Here is a 6,954-nt window from a genome sequence, read left to right on the forward strand (position 1 = left end):
CTTAAATTCCAAGCCTTGAGCCCTATTTAAAGGAAGTGATGGTTAGGGTTTCCACCACCCTCAACATCCATCACCTCAAAAGCACCTTTAATAAATACTAGCCTCCATTTTGAAGTTCCTAGCTCATTTTTGGTAGTTTTGTGATCTTGGAAGGAAGAAGAATTAGCTCTTTTGCATAAATCATCGAGCAACTTGTATATACTTACTGTGTTTACATTCTAGACTCTTTCTAAGTCTTCAAGTTTCTACTTTTTTGGTTTTCTCTTCATAGATCTAGGTTTTATAGCATGTTTTGACTCATAATTGAGTTTGGGTTGGTTAAATGAAAAAACTTTTTCAACTTTATATCTCTCCTTGGTCGATTGGTTACTATATTCCTTCGATCTAGAAGTTGAACGAGTTTTGAGAGCCATGCATGGGTTTTAGGTCATTTTCTCATCATATTGACCTAGTTGGGCGATGGACATGCATGGTTTATGCATTTCCATAAAGTTTGGATTTTTATGGACCATTAGCGTCCCAAAAAACTTACTGGAAAGTATGAACAAGGAGCTTTATGGATTAAGTATTCAATCCATTAAGTTGTCTTAGTGTGGTAGCCACGACGTGGCAAGATGGGTGCCACGACGTGATGAAGGGGGATGTCGCAAATGTTTTTTCTAAACTCTGCCACATCGTGGTGGCATGACTGCCACAACGTGGTAGTGGATTTTACTCATGACCAAGCTCATGGGTTGGCCATTACGTCGAGGTCATTTGGAGTAGACTTTAACCGTTGAATTTTTGAACTGGTTTGACTTTTAATCAAATTGGTAGTTTAGAAGGTAGACTAATGGTTGCCATGTATGATTCTATAGGAGTGGTGTAGCACCCGCTTTGTGGTTGTGTGAGCTTGATAGCTATCGACTACGCTTGTTAGATCACATCACTTGTATGAAAGACTATGGTTGGATGACATCGCTTGCATAAAAGATCATGGTTGGATCATGGCAGGAAAGACTGCATCTAGGCTATAGCATTTTAAGTGAATATAAGACTATGGTTGGATCATAGCATTCACATGGGTTGAAACACACCCCTAGGGTTGGGCCCACTGTTCTGTATGGTATGTGGTATTTTGGGGAAACTCGTTCAACTCTATGCTTATGGTTTCATGTTTTAAATGTTTTAGGTACTTCTAGCTCCAAAGGGAAGGTTCTGGCTTGATCGCATTGTATTCCCCAGAGTTTCTTTTCCACATCACTGATTTATGATTTGTACTCTAGTGTTTGAAACATACTATATTCAGATTTTGTTTTAAAGAAATGGTTGAAGGGTTTTTGATGATTGAAAAATAAAATTTCTACTTTATATTTTTGGGATGTTTCATCATGCCCAAGATCTTGAGAAGAAAACTATGGTATTCAGAAAATTGTTTAATAGTGCTGAATTGTTTACACGTATCAATAAGCATGTATGTAGTAATTGTGACAAAATTATTGTTAAAATCGTAAAACTAGTGAATTTATAAAATAAGTCTTAAGATATTCAAAAAGATCCAAGATATTACAGGATATCTCAGTATTTTAGTAAGATTGTGATTGTAAAACCAAGTAAACAATCAAGTAAATGTGTAAGAATGTTTTAATTGATCAAATGACAGTAAACAAATAGAAAAAAATGCCAGAAAACCTAGGGAGGTGATGAAATCCCCAACCGTTAGAAGTTTAAATTAACAAATATGTGATTACAAGTGTTAGTTAATTGTTTTGAAGTTGTAAAACAGCTCAGGTATCGAACGAGACAAGGTGTGAGTAGTTGTTAGAACATGAGTGTGAGTGGTGAATCAGCTAGGCTTTTATAGATACACAAAAACATTCCTAAATTCTAGGGATCCTCCTTGTTTCATGCTTGACTTGACATTCTCGATGGACTTTAACGTTTATTAAGCTTTGACCACATGCTTTTGACCTAGTCTATTCATTTATAGTCAAGTATGTGATTCATGCATAAGATATTACAAGAAAAATGAAGGCATTCCCAAGATATTAATTAAATCCAAGAATTTGGGCTTTCCCGGGATGCTAGCATAAGTTCAAGATATAAGAAATGTAAGTAATTATATGTACCTATAAAAATTGCCCCCACAAATCTTTAATTACAAGAGACAAGGTGTTGAAGATTTATGGGCATGATATTCATCTGGTAGATGGTGATGTGATGTTGCACATTTTTCTAAGGTTCGCCCTATCCATCGATGCTTATAAGAAATTTGAATTTTAAATGGCCCGAATTATCATATCAAACCCTCTAATAAATCTGAATCAATCTTTTTCATTCGGTTACAGTCACAAGGGTTTCTTCTCTAATTCTTCTAGTTTATTTCCTCTTTCTGTCATTTTACTTACTCTTGATTTCACGTGGGCAAAAAGCTTACTAGGTCTAGGGATAGATCCAATGCTCCTGTTGTTAAGGACTTCATTGATCTAGGAATGCTACCCCATGATCAGAGTGAGATTAGTACCTTCTCTAATGCCAATATCGTTTCACTTCGATCATAAGGTAAATGCACCATTTTTAAGGTTTTTGAATCAATGTTGAGATTGGATTATCATTCTCCCACTAGGACACGTTTCTATGAATTCCCCTTTGTTGTCGGTTTATCGTTCTCTTTTCCTCAACTGATATCAGAGTTTTTCGAAGTTATTGGACTTACTTATGCCTAAGTTATGCTAGTTACTTGGTGTGTATTAGTTTGGATACATCATCTAAATCAGTATCAAGGTATGGATCTTGAACTATCTGAGATAACAAGAGTTTACAACCGTTAAACTTTTGGTTATTACCATGTTTTCCTTAAGATAAAAGGTATAAGATCCTATTTTGTTCTGAAAAGTTCCCCAACTGATCACTACTGGTAGAAGCAAAAATTCTTCATCAATACCCATTCTCTTGGCAAGGATCTTCCTCCATCTAAAGATTGGGCGACCGAGGTTTGGATATCTTCTTGTTTATTCTTTGATATTTTCTTTGCGATTTTAATTTTCTGCTTTTTCTTGGTTGATTCCTAAATTCAATGAACTTTTCCTGCCTCGCGAAGGTACTGAAGAGAAGATTCAAAATTTTCTAAAGAAAAAAGAAACTTTAATATTGTGGTTGATTGCCCCTCAATTATGGGGTGAAGTTGGGTTTACTTGATCCCACATCGATTAGGAATGAGAACTAAGCATTCCTTAAAATGTGTGTGGATACCTTCCCTATCAGAACATGTTTTAAAGCCGTGAGGGCAACAGATCCCATAAGAACTCTGTAGTTAAGCGTGCACGGGCAAGAACAATCCAGGGATAGGTGATCTCCTGGGAAGTTTTCGTGCCGGGAGCCCAAAGCGAACAATATTGTGATACGTGCCAGGGATGGTTGTTACAAATGATATTAGAGATAGGGCACGGGTCGATGTGTCCAACAGGGGCATCGAACCCTATAACATGGGTGAAGGTGGGTTCACCTGATCCCACATCGAATTGGAAGGAGAACTAAGCATTCCTTAAAATAGGTGTGGATACCTTTCCTATCACAATGCATTTTAAATCCATGAGGGCAGCAGATCCCATAAGAACTTTGCAGTTAAGTGTCCTCGGGCAAGAACAATCCAGGGATGGGTGACCCCCTGGGAAGTTTTCGCGCCGGGAGCCCAAAGCGGGTAATATTGTGATACGTGTCAGAGGGGGTTGTTACAAACATCAATTTAAATAAGATCAAAAACGGAGATCTTATGCGAAATTTACGATTATTAGAAGAAAATGAGAAATTAGTTGGCCATGTAGGATGTTGCTTCACCGAAGCCGACCATGTAGGATGCAATGTGTCCAGGCGCGACGTGCTTTTCAAGATTTATTTTCTATAAAAAGCAACCCTCCATCATTCATTGATAATTCCTTCAATCTACCCTCAAGATTTCAGTCCCTTGTGATGTGATTTCTTCGTTCTTAGGAATCATTTAACGAAGCATTGGAGAATCGAAGAATCTTTTTAGAAGAAGGATTCAACATCAATATCACACTTAAAGAATTCCAAATTTTCGATAGATGATCATGTAAGGTGACTCGCACTTTTGTGGTTGTTAAGTGTAACTTATATTGTGTTCATTGTCATTGTTATGAACCTATAAATATGATTCATCAGTAATACCAATTATAATATTGACTGATGTCACACCCCCAAACCGAGATGGCAAAAACATTAGGGGGTGGAGGACGTCATGTACAGTATCATAACAATGTAAAATAGTAAAAAAAAGCAACAACATCCATTGCATTAATAAAATAATTAATACAAGTGTGTTCTTTGTAAAGCAATATGACACCAAAAATGTATAACAAAATAAAAGACGAGTTTGAACATGCTCCGTCTTCTCAAAAACCTGCTCGCGTACCTGTCTACTGGTTTCCTGAGAATACAAGTTATTTGAAAGAGTGTATCAACATTTAAGTTGGTGAGTGCATAAGTATTTTAGTATCAAAAGTTTGTTCTTGTTTCATGAAATGTTTGCGTTTGCTTAGTAAAAATGTTTGTATCTTTCCCAGAAAATCCTATATCTCCTGCCTTTAAATGAAAAGTAGTCTTCTACCAAGACCCAACTATTTGTATGACCTGTTTTCTTTGCAAGTAGAGTAAAATATATGTTTGTACTTGAAATAGTATAAATGTATGTTTTCCATATTTGTAAAACTATCTTTACTCGAAAATAGTATGCATTTCTCATGTGAGAATATCACTGTATGAATGTAATGGAAAAATGAAGACTCATAGTAGCAATTGTATAAAAGAAACTATTGATGTATTAACTACCTTGAAAACCAACTGTTTAATTAAGTTTAAATGTGATTTGGTTGTAACCATGCTCGATAGACTAGTATATAACACGAAGTTCCTCAGACATCGAAAATGATATGACATTTGTCACCCGTAGACATGTAGGTTCCACTGTGGCTAGCAGCGAGGTGCGAGATTGTCAATCGCGTATAGATTGATACACAAACTCATTCTCTCCCTCTAGGAGACTTTGGTTACAAGACTTGACATAGCAAGTGTATTGCTATATCATGAAGTAGTGTCTCACATTTTAGTTATCTTGTTCTTGTTATAGTATGTAAGTTCCTTCTTGTTCTTGTAAATAGTATGCTTTGTAATGAATATTAATCGTCTGTATGTACTGACACATATATTGTTTCTCTGTTCTAGTAATAGTATGTAGTGATCCTCTAAACTATACCTATTATAGTTTACTAGTATGTTTACTTGACCTATTACTAAAAAGACTAAATGTGTCTAATGTGTATAACTGAGTTAAGCATAATCCTTAAAAATAATGAGATTTAATATTCAGGCATATATTTAGCAAGTATAACTATGATTTAACCGACAGTCGGACTAGTGATCCTACCCTAAGCCCACAACCAAACAAGGAATAGGAGTTAAGGTATTTAGCAATAGTCCTAAGTACGTTAAGGCATACTTATACATAAATATGTACACGAATATGATTTTGATAAAACATAAATCTAAAATAGTTTAAAAGAGTTTTTAAAATGGTTTTAACAATACTTAAGTATAAGAAATCCTTTTGGTTTGTTTGTTTCCATATGTAAATGAATAGCACAATTATATTGTTTTCTACTTGTATTCTCCTACTAAAAGCATTTAAAAAGTAAATTGTAGGGGTATGAACTCACCTTTCTTGGGTGGTTTGATTGGATGTTTGATATAGGATGAAGAGTTTCCCCGAGTTAGATCCCGATACAAAACAAGTCCTAAAATGCACTTAACACAACATATGTGTACAAAATTAGTGAATATAACCTTTAAGGTGCTAAAGAAACAACCTATGATGTAAGGAACACTTACAAAAGAAGTTTTAGAACTGAAATCAAGAAACTGCTTGAAGTTAACGACCAAGGTTCGAAGGGTTCACGACCGTACACGGTTCACGACCCTTAAAGATTTGAAGTGTTCACGGGCGAAAACTAAGAAATGAAGAACACTTGATTGCCGAAAGAATGAACTTTTGATGATACACAACAAGATCCAAGGGTGAATTAAGGATCCTCAGATAATAGATGAGAGAAAGAGGGTTTATAGTTGAAGCTTTTAGGAGAGAATTGGAGTGTTTACGGTCAGAAGGGTAGAATTAATGATAAAAATCAGTCAAACTCATATATATATATGGGTGAGTTCACAGCCCAAAGTGTTCATGGCTTCGGTTCACGGCCGTGAAGGGTTTGCAGTCCGAGTGTGGTTTATGGCCGAAGGCTTGTTTGCGGGCCGTGCAAAGGTTCTCAGTCCTAAATGCATTCCCTCCGAAACACACAAAACCTAAGAATTCTAGGTTTATACACTTATAAATTTATTACCCTAAATATAATAAGATAATAAAAAGAAATAAGTTTGATCTTTGATTGATATGTTTGACTTTAGTTGACCAAGTTTGACTTTTACAAGAAAGAAATTACTGGTTGTCACAACTGATCTACTTATGGACGTGGTGTCTAGGAAAGATCTTAATGAGGTGTTTAAGTGCATTTTCCAAACAGTATATTTATATACCAAACAGATCATACCTCCAATATGTTCTTACCTGGTCGTTCCTTATTTGATAGAACTTGGTATTCTTTAAGATTAATGAAGAATCTGGGAAATAGTTAATATAATCTTGAATAACATAAATATAAATGAAAACAAAAATTTATTAATAATTGTATTTAGTTCATTTAAAAATAAAAGAAAAGGTGATAGACGAAGACCTAACTACCTTTAATAGGGTTAGTGCGTGGTTATTTTATTGATACACAATCTTAATAAAAGTATTTGTTACTTAAAAGATTGAATATCAATTGAATGCTTACTATTTGTGTGTGGGCTAAATGTATACTCTATATTGTGATAGCATTACATGATCAAGAAATTTGTATTTGAAGT

Source organism: Lactuca serriola, chromosome 8, assembly GCF_051521515.1.
Source record: "Lactuca serriola cultivar US96UC23 chromosome 8, Lser_US96UC23_V15, whole genome shotgun sequence".
Classification (NCBI taxonomy): domain Eukaryota; kingdom Viridiplantae; phylum Streptophyta; class Magnoliopsida; order Asterales; family Asteraceae; genus Lactuca; species Lactuca serriola.